The sequence below is a fragment of the Palaemon carinicauda genome, chromosome 9 (genome assembly GCF_036898095.1).
Source record: "Palaemon carinicauda isolate YSFRI2023 chromosome 9, ASM3689809v2, whole genome shotgun sequence".
In the NCBI taxonomy this organism is placed as follows: domain Eukaryota; kingdom Metazoa; phylum Arthropoda; class Malacostraca; order Decapoda; family Palaemonidae; genus Palaemon; species Palaemon carinicauda.
Window position 1 is genome coordinate 69,265,341 of NC_090733.1, and position 23,079 is coordinate 69,288,419.

A 23,079-nucleotide genomic window follows, 5' to 3' on the forward strand; every position below is an offset into this window, starting at 1 on the left:
GTGTGTGTGTATGTATATACAGTAATACCTCTTGATACAAAAGCTTCTGCATACAAAATTTTCATGCTGCGAAACGAGATTTGAATTTTTTTTTTTTTGCTCTATACCAAGAAAAATGTTTCATGTTACAAAAAGAGGTATGATACGAGAACCTGGCCCGCCATCGAGACTGATTTTGAAATTCCCACGTCATCTGCCATAAATTCACCATTATCCTCACGAGCTCCCATTAGTTATCTCTCTGCTAGCTACAGCCATACGATCCTGCTTTCCTACTGGTCAGCATCTATTCCATCATGCATCTACGTATCTCATGTCTCGTCCAGATTGAATTCATGTTGGTGATCTCGCTTTCGTGCTTTTACTCATTGAACTGTATCGTGTTGCGATATTCAACTTACGCGTTATTAGCACAAAGAAAGTGGCTGATGTGCAGGGAAAGAAGAGGATGCTTTCTATGGAGACGAAGCTTGAAATAATCAAGAAGTACGAGGCTGGCATGCGGTAAAGTATGATCACTAAGGAATATGGAAATCCATCTATGATAGGAACCATCCTTAAACAGAAGGAAGCCATCAAAGCCGCAACAGCTACTAAGGGCGTGGCTGTTTTCTCTAGCAAGAGGAGCCACGTCCATGATGAGATGAAGAGACTGCTGCTTGTTTGGATTGAGGATAAGGAAATCACTGGACACAACATCACCAAGACAATAATCTACCAGAAGGCCAGCGCCATTTTCGGTGATCTCATATGTGCTAAGGTTAAAGATGACAAAGGAGAAGGGACATCAAAGCAGGCACCCCCGGAGTTCAAGTTTTCTCGAGGGTGGTTTGGAAAATTCAAGAGATGGTCTGGCGTTCATTCGGTGGTACGGCATGGGGAGGCTGCAAGCTCGGACACGAAAATGGTCGAAGCCTTTGTCGAGACATTTGACAAGATGATTCTCCCGGAAGGCTACAGTCCCTAACAAATCTTCAACTTTGACAAAACTGAACTTTTTAGGAAGAAAATGCCACATTGGACGTACATTACGGCAGAAGAAAAGAAGCTACCAGGGCATAAGCCTATGGAGGACAGGCTTACCATGGTACTCTGTACAAACGCCAGTAAAGATTGTAAGGTGAAGCCCTGCTGGTGTCTTACTCCAAGACTCCTCGAGCCTTCAAGGCTCACACAGAGATTAAGCAAAAACTTTCGACATTATGGATGACTAATACGAAAGCCTCGGTAACGAAAGACTTGTTCACAGAGTGGGTAAATCTGTTTCGACCCAACTGTGAGAAAATATTGGGAAGAGAAGCACTTCCCTCTCTGGAATGCCCTCCTATCCTCGAGGAAGGTATCCTACTTTACTTTACTTTCAGGGCTGCTTATCTGGTCTTGTACAATAGGGGTACCCTACTCTCTACAGGACCTCCATGGTCGTTTTATGATGTTCATTCGGGAGCATTTAATATTTCCCAATGCGTATTGCTCGGATACTGTTAGATCGTCACTATTGAAGCACTCGCTAAATAGGAAAGTCTTCAGTTTCCTCATGAAAGCCTCAATATTTTCAAGTATTTGGATGTCTTGTGCGAGCTTACTGTATAGTCTAGGTGCTGCATATCTAAAGGCTCTAGAGCCTGCAGTTGACCTGTATCTAGGTTCCAGTAGTTTGAAGCCACCTGTAACTATTCTCGTGTCAGGACGATTTGTTGGCTGCACAACATGTAGCAATTCTTTTAGATATTTTGGACAACTGGTTCTGATAACTTGGTGGGTTATTGTACATATTTTAAACTCAATTCTTGCTTTAATCTGCAGCCAATGTAGATCAATTAGTGTAGGAGAGATCCTTTTTCTAGGTGGGACACCTTTTCTCAGTATTGCTCCTTTGTTTATTATGTTTTGTAATTTCTTAAGTTGTACTTTCTGTAGATTGTAGTAGATAGAGTTACAGTAGTTAATTCTGGTAATTACATAGTTTATCACAAGTTTCTTTACATAATATTTATCCAGGTACTTTTTTTTATAAAAGCAATATTTCATAGATGATAACCAGCGGGTTTTACTACATTACTTATTTGGGCATTGAGAAACAAGTTGCAGTCAAGAAATACGGCTAGGACACAAACTTTACTACATATCTGCACTAAGTCATTAATGTTTATTTGAATATCAACCAAGCTTCTCACGCAGTTTCTCTTTCCCACTACAATAAACTCAGTTTTGTTCTCATTCAATTTTAGTTGTCAATTGTCATCCACTCCATAACACTATCAAGGATTCAGTTTGGAGTCTCAGTAGTGTTATCTATATCATTTATGGAGAAGTAAAATTGTGTATCATACGCAAATAGTTTGAACTTCCCACCACGCCTTTCTTGTATTTTTTATAGATCAATAGTATAGATGCAGAATAAGATTGGGCCAAGTACACTCCCCTGAGGTACTCCTCTGTTTAAAGGTTCATATGATGAATGAGAATTTCCAATTTGCGCACAGTAATTTCTGCCAACCAAGTAGTTATCCAGGTATTTGAAAGCTTGGTCTTCAACGCCAATGGACCATAGATCATTTAGTGGCAGTTAATGCACAACTGTATCAAAGGCAGCGCAAAGATCGAGTAATACTAAAATAAAAATTTTCATCCATTATTTCTAGCATATCACTTACAACAGAAAAGATGGCTCTATCCGTAGAGTATAGTTTTCTGTAAGCAGATTGGTTGTCAGGCAAAGCTTCTATTACCTCTAAGTGACTGCCTAGTTGTTCAAGAATTACGTATTCTAGCACTTTTGAAACCAAGAATAGATTCGAAATAGGTCTATATGAGCTTAATTCCTGTTAGTCCAGAGCACTTTTCAGAACCGGAGTGACTATAGCCACTTTCTCAGATTTGGGAAACTTATATTCATCAATGCTTGCATTTGCTATTCATATAATTATTTTGGCTAGACTAGAAAAGTTTCTTTCTCCAATTACTTCAAATATTGGCATACGATCAATCGCGCAGAGTATTCGTTCATCAACATTCTCTATCTTCTGCCTCACACCACCCCCGTGCTCCAGCCCATGAACCAACCAACAAGTGATTCAAAATTTAAAGAAGCTTTATACAAAATATCTCTTCAAGAGATGTTTTGAAATCACTGACAGCACAAGCTCACTCTACGTGAATTTTGGAAGGAGCATTTCGATGTTGTGATGTGCTTTAGTCTCATCGATACAGCTTGGCAGGTGATTTCGGGGTGTACCTTGAACTCTGCGTGGAAGAAACTGTGCAATAATAATAATAATAATAACAATAATAATAATAATAATAATAATAATAATAATAATAATAATAATAAAGCCATTTTAAATGATCCTGATGTTGTCTCTGCACGAGATTAATTGATTGATTGATTTGAAGTTCTCTGGCCTCTTGACATCGAAGGTCATTGACGCCGATATCGTTTATTATAAATAAAGATTAAAATAAAATTCAATTAAAACCAGAGAAGTAAAAATTTTATAAAAGTTAAATAGCATTAAGAAGACCTGCTTCTGATAAAAATTTAAAAATGCCACTAGAAGAAAATATGTTATAAAAGTATGTCCATGGATCTTGACAAGGATGAACCTGCCATCTTCACAATGAGCCTCTAACAGATATCTATTTCTTTCAGTGCTATAAGTGGGGCATTCAGTCAACAAATGCCTCACTGTCAAGGATATAAAACACTTGTCGCAATATGGTTGGTGATGGCCAGCCAGCAGAAACTTGTGCGTCATCCTAGTGTGAGCAATGCGGAGACGACAAAGAGTAGTCTCCCATTTCGGGGCATCCCATTATACCTCATGATATACCAATCGATATTTCTCTCATTCTATTTTTGCTTAAACTATCCCAATGCTGTTGCCAATTGTTATAAATAGAATTCTTAATTGCTGGTAAAAATCATCACAAAGAATAGGAGACCTTCTTGGTAGCGACTTGGCTGCTGCACTCTTTGCCAGTAAATCTGCCTCTTCATTTCCAGACACACCTACGTGTGCCAGAACCCAGCAAAATCGAACTGTTATACCTTTTAGGCCAATAATTAAAAGCCACTCTAAAATCTTTAAAACTAAAGGGTTACTAGAATTAAAACCTTCTAAAGCTTGAAGGACACTTCTTGAATCACTATAAATGGTGAAATTGCCCTCTTCTTTTAACGCTATTTTCTCAATAGCGGTTAGTATGCCATATGATTCAGCAGTAAATATGTTAGATAATGGAGGAAGTGCCGCTCTACAGTTACAACAACTACTATATACTCCAAATCCAATGCCAGCATCGGATTTGGAGCCATCGGTATATATAAAAGTTGATTCCCTATGTTCTTCAACATGTTCTATAAAAAAGAGACTTAGCTTCTAATTCAGTCATGTTCTTTTTAACACCAATGAAATATTTACAGAAAGATATCTCTGGTAATTTCCACGGAGGGGTTGATGGTATCTTAAATGGAAGTACCTTACCTCTATTAATAATTGTTTTACTCAAAAGCCATAAGGTTGAGGAGATTTTGGGTGCAACTCAAAGTATGTTGAGTTCCTTAAAAGGCATGCAGTCTGAAAAGCTGAAGAGTAGGGGAGTCTTTGTAACCTAAACCAATACCGAATAATGGAAGACATGCGGTAATGGTCTAGAGGTAACTCTCCAGCATCAACAAGGAGACTTAGGATAGGTGAGATTCTAAACGCTCCTGTGGACAATCTTATACCAGTATGATGTATTGAATCTCATATGTTTAATCAGCTTGGGTTGGTTGAGGAGTATATTTTGAAATAGTTTTATGGTCTACCCCCATGATGTATGGAACAATACTTTTAAAAGATTCAGAGCCTCAAGAAATTTAGCTTTTAAGGTCTTTATGTGTGGAACCCATGTCAACCTACAATCGAAAAACAATCCTAAATATTTAGCTTCAGCTACACAAGGGATCCGTTGACCTTTCAGGTCTGGATGTAATTCCCGGATACGACAGAAACGTCCAATAGTAGTTTTGCTTGTTTAAAACTTAAACCCATTCTTATCAGCCCACTGAAAAATTTTGTCCATTGAGAGTTGTAGTTTTCTCTCAACTATTGCCATTCTGGCTCCAGCAAATGATATGGAGAGATCATCCACAAATAGTGTTGAGAGAACATCCCGGGGAATGACTGAGGATATCGCATTAATTGCTAGTGCAAACAGGGTTACACTCAGCACACTACCGTGAGGAACTTCCTCTTCCTGATATTTACTCTCCGATAGTTTCGAAAAACTCTGTGAAAGAAATGATTGGATAAACAGTGGTAGCTCTACTCTTAATCCAAATTCATGAATGGTTTTAAGGATACCATATCTCCATGTAGTATCATATGCCTTTTCAAGGTAAAAAAAAGACTGTCACATGGTTCTGTTTGGAAGCGAAGGCTTCACAAGTCTCAAGTCGTATCAGCACATAAGACGAGTGCATTTTTTCTAAATCCACATTGAATGGGTGATAAAATACCATTCTTTTCAAGGTATCACATCAGCCTTGCATAGACCATCTTCTCGATTATTTTACATAAACAAGATGTCAATGCAATAGGACGATACTTTGCTGCTAAATATTTGTCCTTACTGAGTTTTAAAAAGGCTAAAATGATGGCTAGTTCCCAAGCACTTGGGTAACTAGGATCATGCCATATTCTATTGATAATGCTTAAAATAAATAACTTTGTATTAAAATGTACATGTTCATTCATTGCATATGGAATTCCATCAGGTCCAGGGGCTGTATCATTGCAATGAGCAAGATTGATTGATTGATTGAAATAAAGTTTTCAGGCATCCTGACATCTAAGATAATTTATGCCGATATTTATTTTATATAAAAATTAATATAATATTCAATTAAAACCATAAGAGTTGAATGTCATTATGGAAGTTAAATAGTTTTCAGAAGACCTGCTTCTGAAATAAATCTAAAAATGCCATTCGCATAGTAGGACACATCATGTCTAATAATCTCGGCAAGGATGAACCTGCCATCCTCACCTCGAGCCTCAAACATATATCTATTTCTTAAGTTATTATAACTAGGGCATTCGGTCAACAAATGCCTCACTGTTAAAGGTACTAAACAGTCGTCCCAATACAGTTGGTGTTGGTCCTTCAGCAGAAACTCGTGCGTCAACCGAGTGTACGGAGACTACAATGAGTAGTCTCCCATTTTTGGGGCATCATGTTATACCTCCAAGGAGATATGACATTTGTTACTTATCTCATTTTATTGCCATCTAGACTATCCCAGTGCTCTTGCCATTCATTACAACACAATTTCTTGATGTTAGGTAGGAAATCATTACAGGGAATGGGATATCTTCTTGGTAGCAACTGGGATGCAGCATTCTTCTCCAGTAAATCTGCCTTCTCATTCCCAGACACACCTAAATATGCTGGAACCCAACAAAATCGAACAATTATACCTCTCCGTCCAATAATAAAAGGCCATTCTAAAATCTTTAAAACTAGAGGGTTACTAGAATTAAAAACTTCTAAATTTTGAAGAACACTTCTTACATTACTAAAAATTGTAAAATTACCCTCCTTTTTAAACGCTATTTTCTCAATAGCGGTTAGTATGCCATACAGTTCGGCAGTAAATATGGAAGCTGTTAGAGGAAGTGTACCTCTACAATTAAAACCATTACTATGTACTCCAATTCCAACGCCAGCATCAGATTTGGAGCCATCAGTATATATAAAAGTCGATCCCCTATGTTCTGCAACATGTTCCATAAAAAGAGACCTGGATTCTAAGTCTGTCATATCAGTCATATTCTTCTTAACTCCAATAAAGTATTTACAAAAAGATACCACTGGTAATTTCTATGGAGGCGTTGATGATACCTTAAATGGAAGCACCTTAATTATAATTATATCAAGACTGTTTAATAATTGTTTCACCCGAAAGCCTAAGGTTGAAAGGATTTTGGGTGCAACTCAAAGTAAGTTGAGTGCCTTACAAGGCTTGCAGTCTGAAAGGCTAGAGAATTAGGAAGTCTTTGCAATCTAAACCTATACTGAATAATAGAAGACATTCGGTAAAGGTCTAGAGGGAACTCTCCAGCATCAACAAGGAGACTTAGGATAGGCGAGGTTCTAAACGGTCCTGTGGACAATCTAATACAAGCATGATGTATTGAATCTAATATTTTTAACCGGCATGGGATGGCTGAGGAGTATATTTCACATCCATGACTAATTTTGGAAAAAAATAAGGCCTTGTATAATTTCAAAATAGTATTGCAATCTGCCCCCCATGATTCAGAGCCTCGAGACATTTACCTTTTAACGCTTTTAAGTGAGAAACCCATGTAAGCCTACAATCAAATATCAAGCCTAAAACTTTAGCTTCATTTACACATGGGATCCGTGGACCTTTAATGTATATATCCGGGTCTGGATGTACTCCCCGGATACGACAGAAATGGACAATAGTAGTTTTACTTGTCGAGAACTTAAATCCATTCATATCGGCCCACTGGATAATTTTGTCATTTGAGAGTTGTACTTATAACTCAACCATTGCTATTCTAGCTCCACCAAATGATATGGAGAGATCATCCACACATAATGTTGAGAGAACATTCCAGGGAATGACTGAGGATATCTCATTAATTGCTAGTGGAAACAGGGTTACACTCAGCATACTACCCTGAGGAACTCCTTCTTCCTAACACTTACTCTCTGATAGAGTTTCCCCCACTCTCACTTGAAAAACTTTGCGAAAGAAATGACTGAATAAATAGTGGTAGCTCTCCTCTTAATCCAAACTCATGAATTCTTCTGCGCAATCAAGTTAAAGACTTTCTTGTGACTCTGTGCAGGCAGTTAGTTCTGATGACCACCAGGGCACTGGTCATTGTTTGAATATCCCTGTTGTTTTGGGAATGGAATTGACTCCTACTGTGTGAAGAGTTCCATTAAGAAAGTATATGGCATTATCAACACTTTCAAAGCTGTTCTGCATTTCCTTCAATTTCACTTAGCTCCCGAAATCTATCCCAGTCCGCTTTATCAAGATTCCATCGTGGCGATCTCTGTAAAGGTGGACCATTGTTGATGTTTATAATGATTGGTGCATGATCACTAATATGCCAATCATTTAATGTTCTCCAATTAAAACCGAGAAGACAGTTAGAGCTTGCAACTGATAGGTCAATGCAGGACAAGGTACCTGTCTGAACATGAAAGTGTTTGGGCTCTCATGTATTAATGAGTCCTACATTTTCATTCTCCAAAATTGATGATATAATATTACCCCTGGCATTTGCCAAAACACCATCCCTTAAAGGATGTCTACTATTAAGATCTCCTAGTAAGAGAAAAGGTTGTGGGAGTTGTTTCATCACCTCTACTATATTATCATACGAGATGTTATCACTTGGAGGCAAGAGAACAGATTGTGTATTTTCTCCCTATATCAATCTGTACAACCACTGACTGCAAAGGGGTACAGATAGACAAAGATATTTGGGGAACATCTCGACGAACGTATATAAGCCTTCCCCCATGACTCCCTGCTCGTAGATCATATAGTGCCCTGTAGCTAACATACTCTCGAGGACAAGGAATATTAGCATCAAACTTGCTCTCCTGTAGACATACAGTTATAGGGGAGCTTAAGTTCTTCACATTTCGCCCTTAAACCCTGGCTATTCCATTGCAGAATGGAGGAAAAAACTATGGCTTATTTTTTGGAAGACACCTTGGATGAAGTCTTCCCAATGGCAATATTTGATCTAACAATATTTCCCGGTGGTATCTCTAGAGAGGATCTTGATATATTGGGTTTTGTGTTTGTCTTTTTCTGTGTCCTTTTGATCTAATTGTTGAGGAAGATGGTGGACCTCAAGAATTTCTGATTTATTTAAGATGCCTTCCAGTTGATCAGAAACATCAACAGACAAGAAATCCTATTTATTAGAAGTCGTGACTTTAATGTTTCTTATGATAGGAGGCGAGAGAGATGGAGGTCTCTCTCTTTTTCGATTAAAAGGCTGTGAGCTATCAGGTTTTTGCACTTTCCCCACAACAGGTTCACCAGGTTAATTGGTTTCAAGTGGAACCTCCATCAAATCAGGCAAGGACACGGCCTGAGAGAGGTTCGTACTATTGTTTAGAATGGGAGTAGATGGCTTTTGAATATCTTTCAGATCTTTAAGTATCTGTTTTGTTTTTTCTACTATTTCTGGTTATAAATTTCCAATGGAACTTTCAACCTCTTTAACAACTTTCATAAGTTTCTTTTTGTTAGATGTGAGGATATAATTTTCGTCTGTGTGCTTTGGCAAGTTTTTCTTCAGAACCATTGAAAAAGGTTGCCCTGGTCTTATCTGCTTTTCAAGAGCTCTTTTACGTGCCTCTTTAAAAGTAACACTATCCATGGTCCTAATGGCCGAACTTTCTTTTTCAAAAATAAACTTAATACAGCTTTCAGATGTAGCTGGGTTTGCTTCCCCACAATGTTTGCAATTTGGATTTTCTATGCATACTCTATAAGTATTTTTTCCACAGTTGGCACAAACAGCTGGCTTATTATTTATTTTTTACTTGCATTTCTGGCTTAAACGGCCATACATTTGACAATGATAACATCGCAATGGTGAGGGGATATATAGTTTAACCTTCAAAGATAGCCAACCAGCTTTAATAACATTTGGTAATCTGAATTGATCAAATGTTACAATCAAAGAAGCAAGAGGAATACCTTGTTCTCCAACTCTCTTTCTCATTCTGACTACTTTTACTACTCCTTGACTTTTCAGTTCATCCTCAATTTCTTTTTCCTCTATGTGCAGCAATTCTGGAGCATATATCACACCCCTACTCTGGTTGAAAGTGGGGTGCGAAACACATTTGACACTATGACCATCCAATGTTGTAAGTGTTTTTAATCTTTCACCTTGTATTGAAGATAAGTGTCTCTATCAAGAGACTTCCATTTCCCTGGTGAAGAATTTTTGGTTGCCCTCCAAATATAGTAATTATTTCCCTGTTGGCTTTAAAAACATTTACACGCTCATGTCTTCCATTCTCAAATTCCAAAATAAAAATAAAAAATTCATAATTCACTACTTCATAGTGACCAGGTAATACTTCTACTTTTCTATATTTATCTGTACCGTCATCATTTCTCATCCTCTCTCTCTCTTCTTCTCGAGTGTTTTCTTATTCTTTACATAACGTGAATAAGGTTCTAATGTTATAATATTAGAACCCGAGTTGGAGCTGTCTGTAACGATGTCCATGTTATTATTTTCCAGGTCGTCAACAGAGGGGTTGGCTTTTATCGGAGGATGTCAGTCCTCCTATCCCATGTGGCCCAACACAAGAAGAGGCTTCAGCAGGGAACAATCCTCTATTAGAGAGGGGCTGCCTCTCTTAAGGTGGGCGTACACTAGTCAGTAGGGGTAGTTAGCCCCTTCACCAACGATTCCAATGCCTGGCATCACCCACCCACAAATATGGGCAACTTAAAACCGGATCACTGGAGCCCGACTCTTAACAGACTTGGTCTGCACCCAATGGGGTCTGCCAGAGGGTGATGTCATCTAAATTGGTACAGGTTGAGATGGAATGCTGTCCATCCCACAGTGCCAAATTCGAAGCAGCAGAAAAAGAATAAACAAGCCAAAGTCGTCAACAAGTTCAAGCCCTAAAGGAAGAGATGGGAGAATAAAAGAAATAACCAAAAGGAAAAGAGAAAGTGCTGACTAATTTAGTTGGATCAACAATTGGGCACCGAGGTCCAGTGGGAAAGCAGTTCCCATTGTTCATTAGAGCCCAGCTGCTAATTCCTGAGCCCCCATCCTCGTTAAGGCCTCAGCATCTGGGGGGTAGCATAGTACAACATACCATGTCCAAGAATCTTGGCAAGGATGAACCTACCATCCTTAACTCGACCCACAAACATATCTTTTGCTTTCACTATTAAACGTGGGACATTCCGTCAACAAATGCTTCACTGCCAAGGGTACCAAACAGTTGTCGCAATTTGGCTGGTATTGGCTAGTTAGCAGATATTCATGTGTCAACTGACTGTGATTAATGCAGAGATGACAAATAGTAGTCTTCCATTTTCGGGCCATTATGATAAACTTCTAAGGTGAAATTATATTTGTTATTTCTCTTATCTTATTTTCAAGTAAACTATCCTAATGCTGTTGCCAATTATTATAAATCAAATTCTTAATGATGGGTATACAATCTTCACAGAAAATGGGATACCTTGTTGGTAGCAACTCAGCTGAAGCATTGTTTGGCAGTAAATCTGCCTTATCATTTTCAGACACACCTACCTGTGCCAGACCACAGCAAGAAAGACTGTTAAACCTCCCAGTCCAATAATAAAAAGCCATTCTAAAATCTTTAAAACTAAATGGTTACAGGAATTTCAAACTTCTCAAGCTTGAAAGATACTCCTCCATCACTAAAATTGGTAAAATTACCCACCTCCTCCAACTATTTTCTCAATAGTGGTTAGTATGCCATACATTTCTGCAGTAAATATGGAAGCTATTAGAGGATGTGCACCTTTACAGTTCAAAGCATTACTATATACTCCAAATCCAACACCAGCATCAGAATTGGAGCATCAGTATATATAAAAGTCGATTCCCTATGTTCTGCAGCATGTTCCATAAAAAGGGACCTGGCTAAAAAGTCAGTAATATTCTTTTTAACACTAATAAAATATTTACAAAAAGACGTCTCTGGTAATTTCCATAGAGGGGTTAATGATATCTTAAATGGAATCACCTTCTACTTCTAACTATATCAAGACTGTGTACCGATTGTTTCACCCGAAAACCATAAGGTTGGGGAGACTTTTGGTGTAACAAAGTATGTTGAGTGCCTTACAAGGTTCGAAGTCTGATTGGCAAAAGAATCAGGAAGTCTTGGCAAACTAAACCAACACCAAATAATAGAAGATTTTCGGTAAAGGTAACTCTCCAGTGTCAACAAGGAGGCTTGGGATAGGAAAAGTTCTACAGGCTCCTGTGGCTAGTCTAATACCAGTATGGTGTATAGAATCTAAAATCGTTAGTCAATTTGGGATGCTGAGGAATATATTTCACACCCATAACTAATATTTGAAAAAAATAAGGCCTTGTATAACTTTGAAATAGTTTTGCATTCTGGCCCCCTGGATGTATGGGACAAAACTTTTAAAAGATTCAGAGCCTCAAGTCATTCAACTTTCAATGCTTTTCAGAGAGGACTACAATAAAATATCAACCCTAAAAATCTAACCACTTACACATGGGATCCGTTGACCTTTGATGTAAATATTGGGGTCTGGATGTAGTCCCCGAATACGACATAAATGGACAACAGCAATATTGCTTATCAAAAACTTGAATTCATTTATATTAGCCCACTAAACTATTTTGTCAATTGAAAGTTGTGATTTTCTCTCAACCATTGACATTCTAGCTCCAGCACATGATAAGGAGAAATCATTTACAAACAATATCGAGAGAATATATTGAGGAATGATTGAGGATATCCTATTGATGGCTAATGTAAATTGGATATAACCCAGCACACTGCCCTGGGGACCTCCCTCTTCCTGAAATTTGCTCTCTGACCAAGTTTCACCTACTCTAACTTGAAAAAAATCTACATGAAACAAATGCTTAAATGAACAATGGTAGCTCTCCTCTAAATCCCAAATTATGAATGGTTTTAAGTATACAATATCTCTATACAGTATCAAATAACTCTTACATGGTGCTGCTTTGAAGCGAAGGTTTCACAAATAGAGGACTCAAGTCGTATCAACACATCAGCCGTCAAGTGCATTTTTTCTAAATACATATTGGACAGGAGATAAAATACCTTTCGTCTCCAGGTACCACACCAGTCTTGCATTCCCTATCTTCTGCACAATCTTACATTAACAAGATGTCAACGAAATTGGTCAATAGTTTGCTGTGAAAAACTTGTCCTTACCCGGTTTTAAAAGGGCTAAAATAGTGGCTAATTCCCAAACACTTGGATAACTATGATCATGCTATATTATGTTAATAAAGCTTAAAATAAATAGCTTGGTATTAACAGGTACATGTTTAATCATTGCATATGGAATTTCATCAGGGCCAGGGGCTGCATCATTGTTTTAATTCTTTCATTCTACCTTGTTTTGAGTATTGTTCTCCTGTCTGGTCTTCAGCTGCTGATTCTCATCTTAATTTGTTGGACAGAAACTTACGGTCTATTAAATTTCTTATTCCTGATCTAGATATTAATCTCTGGCACCGTCGTTCAATTAGTTCATTATGCATGTTGCATAAGATTTTTCATAACTCTGACCATCCTTTACATTCAGATCTCCCAGGACAATTCTATCCTGTTCGTAATACTAGGCAGGCAGTTAATTCTAATAGCCAGGCCTTCTCCATCCTGAGGCTCAATACTACACAGTATTCTAGAAGTTTTATTCCAGCTGTGACCAAGTTGTGGAATGATCTTCCTAATCGGGTGGTTGAATCAGTAGAACTTCAAAAGTTCAAAGTTGGAGCAAATGCTTTTTTGTTGACCAGGCGGACATGAGTCTTTTATAGTTTATTTATGACATATTTGTTTTTGATGTTGTTAATAGTTTATATATGACATGTCTGTTTTGACGTTGTTACTGTTTTTAGAATGATTTATTGTTAATTTGTTCTCTTCATTTGTTTATTTCCTTATTTCCTTTCCTCACTGGGCTATTTTTCCCTGTTGGAGCCCCTGGGCTTATAGCATCTTGCTTTTCCAACTTGGGTTGTAGCTTGGATAGTAATAATAATAATAATAATAATTAGCATGTGTGGAATCAAAATTCCCTTCCAGTAAAAAGAGCATTGTAAGATTTCTCCTTTTCTGTTGCAAAATTTAGCATTTTCCATTCTTTAATGCTTCTATACTGGTGACTAGGAGCTTCTTCACATTTGTATGATACATTGGAGAAACGATCAGCCAATGCATTGGTAACATCATTTGCTCCAGTCATATACAGACCATTCACTTTCAATACTGGTGGTGAGTTAGGGGTATATTTGCCTACTATCTTTTTTACTTTCTTCCATACAGAAGTTGGTGCTATTCTACTATTAAGTGAGGAAACAAAAGATATCCAAGACTGGCACCTAGCTTCTTTCGTTGCACAGCAGAACTGTGCTTCGCATTTTGTGTATATACCATAATTAAATTCTCCTCAGTACGGCGTCTGCGCAATCGAGTTGAAAGATTTTCTTGTGGCTCTATGCAGGGTAGTTAGTTCTGATGACCACCAAGGCCTGGTCACTTTAAATAAACCAGCGGTTTTAGAAATTGAATTGATTCCTGCTGTATGCAGAGTTCCATTCAGTAAGTGTATGGTATCATCTATACTTTCAAACTGTTATGCATTCCCTTCAGTTTCACTTAACTCCTGAAATGTATTCCTGTCGGTCTTGTCAAGGTTCCATAGTGGCAATCTCTGTAAGGGTGGATTATTGTTCTTATTTATAATCATTGAAACATGATTACTAGTATGTCAACCATCCAACATTCTCCATTCAAAATCGGGAAGGCATTCAGAACTTGCAATTGCAAGGTCAATGCATGACAGGGTACTTGTCCGAACATTTAAGTGTGTGGGCTTTCCTGTATTAAGGAGTCCCACATCTTCATTTTCCACAATTGATGATATACAGTAATATTGCCCCTTGTGTTTGCTAAAACATCACCCCTTGAAGGATGTCTACCATTCCAATCTCCCAGTAAAATAAAAAGTTAAGGAGTTGTTAAATCAATTCTAAATTATCATGCGAGATGATCATTTGGAGGGAAGTAAAGAGACGAAATTGTGTATTTTTTCCCTAAATCTATTTGAACGTATACAAGACTTCCACAATGGCTCCCTACTTGTTGAGCATATGGTGTCCTATAGCTAACATATTCGAGGATATGGAGTACTAGCAACAAACTTGCTCTCATGTTGACATAAAATTATAAGGGAGTGCTCATGAATGAGAAACTTTAGTTCTTCCCATTTGGTCGCTAAACCCTGACAATTCCAATGCAAAATGGAGAAAACAACTATAGTCTTCCCATAAGAAATTTTTTTACCTAACACTATTTCCCAGTGGTTTCATTGAAGAGGGTCTTGATAGATTGGGTTTTGCGTTTGTATTTTTCTTTGAATCCTTTTGATCCAATTGCTAAGGGGAATGTGGACTTCAACTTGAATTTTTTATTTATTTAAATTGTCTTCTAGTTGATCAGAAACATCAACAGACAAGTCATATTTATTTGACATCATAACTTTAATGGTTATTATGGAAGGGAGCAAGTGAGATGGAGGTCTCTCTCTTTTCCGTCTAAGAGGTGGTGAACTAAGTAGATTTTGCACCTTTCCCACTACAGGTGCACCAAGTATGTTGGTTTCAAGTGGAACCGCCATCAAATCAGGCAAGGGCATGGCCTGAGAAAGGCTTGTACTATTTTTTTGTAATGGGAGATGAAGGTTGTACAGAGATAGGCAGTGCCCCAGTGTTAATACACCGTGGCAAATTCTCAAGAGGCAATATGCTTAGCTCATCAAGCAACATTTTATCATTATATGGAGTATTTCTTCTTCTAGAACTACTGGCAGTACTAGGTGGATTTGATGTCTACTATGTTAGGTTTCCTCTTGATTTTAATGCCTTTGACTAGCTGTTTGATATATGCAGCAGTCTTTCAGTATGCTCCAAACTTCCTTTTGATTTTGATGCTTTTGCCTAGCTGTTTGATATATTCAGAAGTCTTTTAATATGTCCCACACTTATGTGTTCTAAACTGGATTTGAGGGCATCTTCTTCCAACTTATACAGCTCAAGTGTACACTTTCTATGGTAAGATTTGGAGCAAATGCTACACATTTTTTATTCTCGCAAACTTACGATGGGTGTACAAATTTAAAACAATTGAAACATTGCAGTGGATTTTGCTGAAAGGGTAAAAGTTTAATTCTTTCATTTTCTATGTCAATGTGGAAAGGCACATCAGCATCCTGGAAAATAAGGATAATAATTAGTGTTCCTGGGACTTTACACACTTTCCATAAATTAAAAGGATGCATGGCCAATATCTCTTCTCCTGTAAACTCATGCAAGTCTCGATTGAAAACTACTCCCTTTCCATAATCAAAGTTTAGATTGGGTTTAACATCCAACTTTATGTCATCATTCTTTGTTTTTAAATTGCATAAGACAACAGATTGTGTTTGTGATTTGGCCTTTATGAGGAAACTGTTCTTTACAAAATGAGATACTGTATATACCTATTTTCTTTTGAAAAAAATTTTGATATCTTAAAAAAATTTCCTGTACCCATTTTAGACAGAGCAATAAGCCACATTAGTGGTTTTGGCTTTCTCTGGGAGGGTACAACCACCTCTATACCTCTAGCAATCCAATCTGCAGATTGTATAAATTCCCTAGGTCATTTTCAAGCCTCATTCCAATTTCTTTGATACTACCATAATATTGAAATGTTTTATACAGCATGTCGTAATCAGTCTATTAGAATTTGGATAACATGAAGGATTCCCTATTTCCTTGTTACCCAAATTAATTGGTTTTTGAACATCAGTAGAATGGTCCTTTTCAGCTTCCAGGTCATCATCAGCGGGCTTGGTTTTAAAAGAATGAGCAAGCCGAGGTATCCACCTCTTATCAGAGGTTGTCAGTCCTCCTATCCCATGTGGCTCAACAGTAGAAAAGGTTTCAGCAGGGATCAGTCCTCTAATAGAGAGGAGCTGCCTCTCTCTAGGTAGGCATACACTGGCCAGTGGAGGTAGTTACCCCTATCACCGATGACTACAATGCCTGGCATCACCCATTACCCGCAAATATGGGAGACTTAAAACTGGATCATAGAAGCCAGACTCTTTAACAGACTAAATCTCCACCCAATGGGCCCTACCAGATGGTGATGGCATCTAAATTTGAAGCATATACAAAACCTGGTCAATTTTTTGATAAGGCAAGAGGAGTAAAACTGAATAAAGAGGAAGGCTTATAGGGTTGGAGTCTTTGTCTGGTCTCTCAGAAATGGCCTTAGCGGTATGGTTGAACTTGTCAGGGTGATAAATCACCCAACTGACATTGCCCAACCCATCATTGAGACTCTCAAGCTCCTTTACTGCTACAAAGTACTGGACCAACAGAAGAGTGATGGCTTAGAACTGAATGATTAATTTCCTAGATGTAGTTCTTATTTGAGGTCCAGTCAGTTCTAAATTAAGTAATTAAATGGCTTTGCATATATTGTGCATCCCTATATTCAAGTTATGAAAGCTTTTTTTTTTCTTTTATAAAACTATGTTTCTTTCAAATGAGTTATTCAATTTAAAACCATAAAAATAAAGATGTCCTTATAAAATTTGAATAGCTTTAAAAACCTGCTTCAGGAATAAATCTAACAATACCAGTGGCATAGTACAACACGTCCTGTCCACCAATCTTGGCAAGGATGAACCTGGCATTCTTAACTCGATCCTCAAACAGGTGCTATAAGTAGGGCATTTACTAAACAAATACCTCCCTGACAAGGGTACCACACAGACGTTACAATATGGCTGGTGTTGGATAGTTAGCAGAAACTTGTGTCAACCAGAGTGACCAATGCGGAGACGACAAAGAGTAGTCTCCCACTTTCGGGGCATCATGTTATACCTCCAAGGAGATATAACATTTTTTATTTCTCTTATCTTATTATCAACTAAACCATGCTATTTTATAAATAAAATTCTTGATGCTAGGAGAAAAAATCATTACAGGGAATGGGATAATTTCTTGGTTAACAACTCATCTGCAGTATTCTTTGCCAGTAAATCTGCCTTCTCATTTCCAGACATACCTACATGTGCTGGGACCCAGCAAAATTGAACTGTTATACCTCTCAGCCCAATAATAAAATGCCACTCTAAAGTCTTCCAAACTAAAAGTTACAGTAATAAATTTCTAAAGCTTGTAGGACATTTCTTGCATTACTAAAAAAAGGTAAAATTGGTCTTCTCTTTTAACGCTATTTTTTCAACAGCAGTTAGTACTCTATAAAGTTTGGCAGTAAATATGGAAGACACTAGAGGAAGTGCACCTCTACAATTAAAAGCACTACTATATACTCTAAATACAACATTATCATCAGATTTGATGCCATCGATATATATAAAAATCAATTCCCTATGATCTTCAAACATGTTCCATAAAAAGAGACCTGACTGCTAAGTCAGTCATGTTCTTTTTTATACCAATAAAATATTTACAAAAAGATATCTTTGGTAGTTTCCATAGAGGGGTTGGCGATATCCTAAATAGAACAACTTTATTTCTTGCTATATCAAGACTGTTTATTAATTATTTTACCCAAAAACAATAAGGTTGAGGAGATTTTGGGTGCAACTCAAAAGTACCTTCAATAAGGTTGAGGAGATTTTGGGTGCAACTCAAAAGTACTTTCAATAAGGTTGAGGAGATTTTGGGTGCAACTCAAAGTATATATAATGCCTTTCAAGGTTTGCAGTCTGTGAGGCTTAAGAATAAGGATGGCTTACCAACCTTAACCAATACCAAACAATAAAACTTTCAGTAAAGATCAAAAAGTAATTCTCCAGAGTCAACAAGGAGACTTGGGAGAGGTAAAGCTCTCAAAGCTCCTGTGGACAATCTGATATCTTTAACAGGCTTGGGGAGGCTGAAGAGTATATTTCCCACTTATAACTAATTTCTGTAAAAGTTAAGGGCTTATAGAATTTTAAAATAGTTTTGTGGTCTGTATCACTGCAAGTAGCAAGTGCAGAATAAAATTTCCTTTTGGTAAAAAGAGCATTGTAAGATTCCTCCTTTTCTGTTGTAAAATTTAACCGTTTACATTTTTCAATGCTTCTATAGTGATAACCAGGAGCTGTTTCATACTTACATCATATAGTGGAGAAATATTCAGCCAAAGCATTACTAACCTCAATTGCTCCAGTCACATACTGACCATTTACCTTCAGCACAAATGGCTGGTTGTGGATCCTGCTATCCTTTCCTCAATACAGAAGATGGTGGTGTTCTACTACTGACAGGAAACACATGATATCTAAGACTGGCACCTAACTTCTTCCATTGAACGGCAGAACTGTGCTCTACATTTCTTACATATTATTAAGTTCTCTATACGATGTCTACGCAATCGAATCAAAAGATTTTTTGTGGCTCTGCGCTGTTAGTTCTGAAGAGAACCAGGGGACTGGTCGCCGTTTGAATAACCCTGCGGTTTTGGGAATTGAATTAACTACTGCAGTATGTTGAGTTCCATTCAGCAAGCCTATGGCATCAACATTTTCAAACTATTTTGCATTTCCTTCAATTTTGCATACCTCCCGAAATCTATTTCAGTCCGCCGTGTCAAGATCACTAGTATGCTAATCATCTAATATTCTCCATTAAAAAAATCAAGAAGACAGTTAGAGCTCGCAATTGAAAGGTCAATGCATGACAAGTCACATGTTTGAACATGAAAATGTGTGGGCTCTCCTGTATTAAGGAATCCCACATCTTCATTTTCCACAACTGATGAAAGAATATTGCCCCTTGGTTGCTAAAACATCACCCCATAAAGGATGTCTGCCATTCAAATCTCCCAGTAAAAGGAAAGATTGTGGTAGTTGTAGAATCACCTCTACTAAATTATCATATGAGATGTCATTTGAAGGCAAGTTAAGAGAAAAAATGGTGTATTTTCTTCCCATGTCAATTTTTACAACCGCTGCTTGCAGAGGTGTACGAATCAACAAAGATATTTGGGGAACGTGTCTAAGATTTCCACCATGGTTCCCTACTTGCTGAGCATATGGTGCCCTATAGCTGATATATTCACGAGGACAAGGAGAATTATCTTCAAGTTTGCTCTCGGGTACACATGTAATTATGGGGGAGTGCTCATGAATGAGCTTAAGTTCTTCATATTTAGCTCTCAGACCTTGACAGTTCCACTGTAAAGTTGAAGAGAAAGAAAGGTTACTTTTTGGAAGAATCCTTAGAAGTCTTCCTATCAAACTTTTTTTTAATTGCTGGGAGTCTCTGATACTCTCCCTGAATAGGTCGTCTTGCTAAGCATGGTTTCATGTTTTTCATAGCAGCCTTCTTATTTATTTGTCGAGGGGGATAATGAACCTCGACATTAATATTTGATATATAGATAAAATATTGTACCTATTTGCAATAGGAAATTTTGCATTTCTCGTTGGAAGGAGAAAGGAGAGGTATGATGGTCTCCCTCTTTTTTGGATTGAAATATGGAGAGCTATTATGATTATGTACCTCCATCATCATAAAGAGGTACATCCAGTAGCTCTTTGGCATAGGATTCCTCCTCTAGGTCCGGCAATGATGCTGTCTGAGATGAGAGCCTTGGGCTGTCCACCCGAGGTATGGCACTCTTAAGAAGAAGGAGGTAGTGCCTTTTTGGTGAGACAACAAATCTAAATTACAAGACTTTGTAATAGCCTTAGGAAATGATTCATCAATAAGATGCTTTACATTTACTCGGTCTAACTGGTATTGTAATTCTGCCTGTATGTCCTTCAATTCTTAGATTTTAAGGCCTTGGTGTAACTCATGGTTTTGGTTAGAAGTCGCCTATCATATTCCAAAATGATATGTTATGCATCTGACTTCTGAACAGCTGCTTCTCCTATTTGATATTGAGGACATTTCCTGTTGGTTGGCTTGTGATCTTGGCTATAATTAGTGCACCTTGCAATATTAGTGAAATTGTTCCATTTCTTCACGTTTTGACATACCCTAGGTGGATGATCAAATTTTAAACAATTGAAGCACTGCATAGGTTTCTGTTTATCAAGGTGGAGTGGTATCTCTCATTTTCAATTTATATATGAGAGGGTACATCATGGTCTTCAAAAGTGAAAATCAGCATAGTGGTTCTGGAAATCTTATGAACCTTCCACATTTCTTTTGGGCACATATCTAAGATTTTATTCTCAATAAAATCATGCAAGTCTTTGTTAAAAATTACTCCCCTTCCACAGATAATTCCAATACGGTTTGATATCCACCAAGGTACTTTCCTCGATTTGTCATTATTTAACATAAAAGACTGTGTTCTAGATCTGGCATTAATAAAGATGGATTTCTTGCCAAATCTAAAAATGTTTCCATGCTCTATGGTACTCACTTTCCTTTGTATTATTTACTAATTTTAAAGTAATTAAATTCTTCAGCCTTGGGTGTTGCAATTATCCACATTCGTGACTTAGGCTTTCTTTCCGGTATCAGATTTATTTTGGTGTCAGCAGAATCATTCTAATACCAGTCACTGGGGAAATATACATCCAGGTTTTCTGGAGCTGCATTACTTAGCGCTCCGGTAATCTCACAATTATCAACTTTTATGTTGGAAATGTCAGACTGTTTTGAAAGCTTCCTCATGCTTACTGAAGGAGATCCATGCTTCCCATTTCTCAATATTTTCTTTGAAATTCATCCTTATTTCACCAATTTTACCATAAGGTTTAAAGGTCATTCAAAATGTTTTATAATGACAATTTATTGATATATCACATATGTGGATGAACTTTAATTTCCTTACATTTCCAATAAGTTTCTGAGCATTTGAAGAACGGTCCTTATTAATTCCTTGACCATCAACAGAATTTTCCTTACTTAGATTAGCAGAGGTCGTAAACCTTGCAGAGGGGGGGAGGGGGGGGGGGGGAGTCAGCATATCCAGGGGAGAAGGGTTCATTATCCACAGAATCCATAAGAAAGGGCCATCTTTGTTTTGTTTTTTCCTTTTATTGGTGTTGGTTGAGAATATTAAGAAAGTATCATACATCAGAAATAAAATTTGCATTCTTCACTATTGGCACAATGAGAGTACTCTTACTAGATAGTCCACTCCATACTCTACCCGGAGGATAGCACCAAAACAGACACAGAGGCAGAGGTGTAAGCTAAACCTGCCTGTTAAAACTGAGACCAAGAAAATATGGAATCATCCTCCCCATATATGTAATGATGAGTTTCCGGCCAGAAAAAAAAAGAGTCCTACCTCAAAGATTGGATCCCCCAGATTCTGATGACCCAACCCTTGAGAATAGTTTCGCCAAAAAAAGTCCAAACCATCTTCGAGATGGCTGAAATCATCCAATGCAAATACCTCCCAACCGTGATCCCTTCTACTATTCATCCAAGCAGGCAGTAATAACTAATGTGGATATATTCACACTATTTAAAATAAATAAAAGTAATATCAGAAAATAAAAAAGGAAAAAAAAAATATATATAGGGTATATACATATATACACATACATGTACAAACACATACTCATATACATACATATCCCTGTTTATATAAAGATAAGGGCAATATTACCATATAATTAAGACACAAAGACAAAAGAAAATTTATAAAATAAGGAGGAAATCAAAGTAATAGTGAATAGAAGAAATAGAGGAAAGAGAAATTTAGATTCGAACTGTGGACCAGTTTCCCGAAGTTCGAGAGCCCTCTTACCCGTTACAAAGCTTCAACAAGGAAATGAAATTCCACGTTGGAACCAAGTGACTACAGTATGTCAAAGCATTTCCTCGTTAAGAGGGTTAATTCTGTATTATAGCAATTGTAGTGTATTGTTGATAGAGTATTAAAAGGCCTCCAGTAGTAACATCAATTTTCTGGAATTTGGATGTGCTTTTACAGCACAGTATTTCAAAGATCTGAATTTTGAACAGTTGAAATCTTTCTCTTAACAATCTCAAGGTTAAAACACTTTTGGTTAGCATTACCTTCAGCTAAACACAGGAATGGGAAACAAACCCATCCTCACAGTAACCTTCAGAGCAAAAACATAATTCAAGGGTAAGAGTTTGGCTCAATTTTTTTACCTGCCCTTCAAAGAAACTCGATAGAAGCATTTCAGCAGAAAACAGGTTTCTATGTTTTGATATTAGAGGTAGCATCCCTAATTTGTTTTGTGGGATTAGGACCCTAATCACCCAATGACAAAAATGC

At 37.5% G+C, this 23,079-nt stretch overlaps 1 protein-coding gene across 2 annotated transcripts in view; it reads right to left on the reverse strand.

Annotated features, from left to right (window-relative positions):
* The window catches only part of p115 (General vesicular transport factor p115), a 764,785-nt gene that overhangs the window by 291,081 nt on the left and 450,625 nt on the right, over positions 1-23,079 (reverse strand). The gene's annotated exons all lie outside the window — the stretch shown is intronic.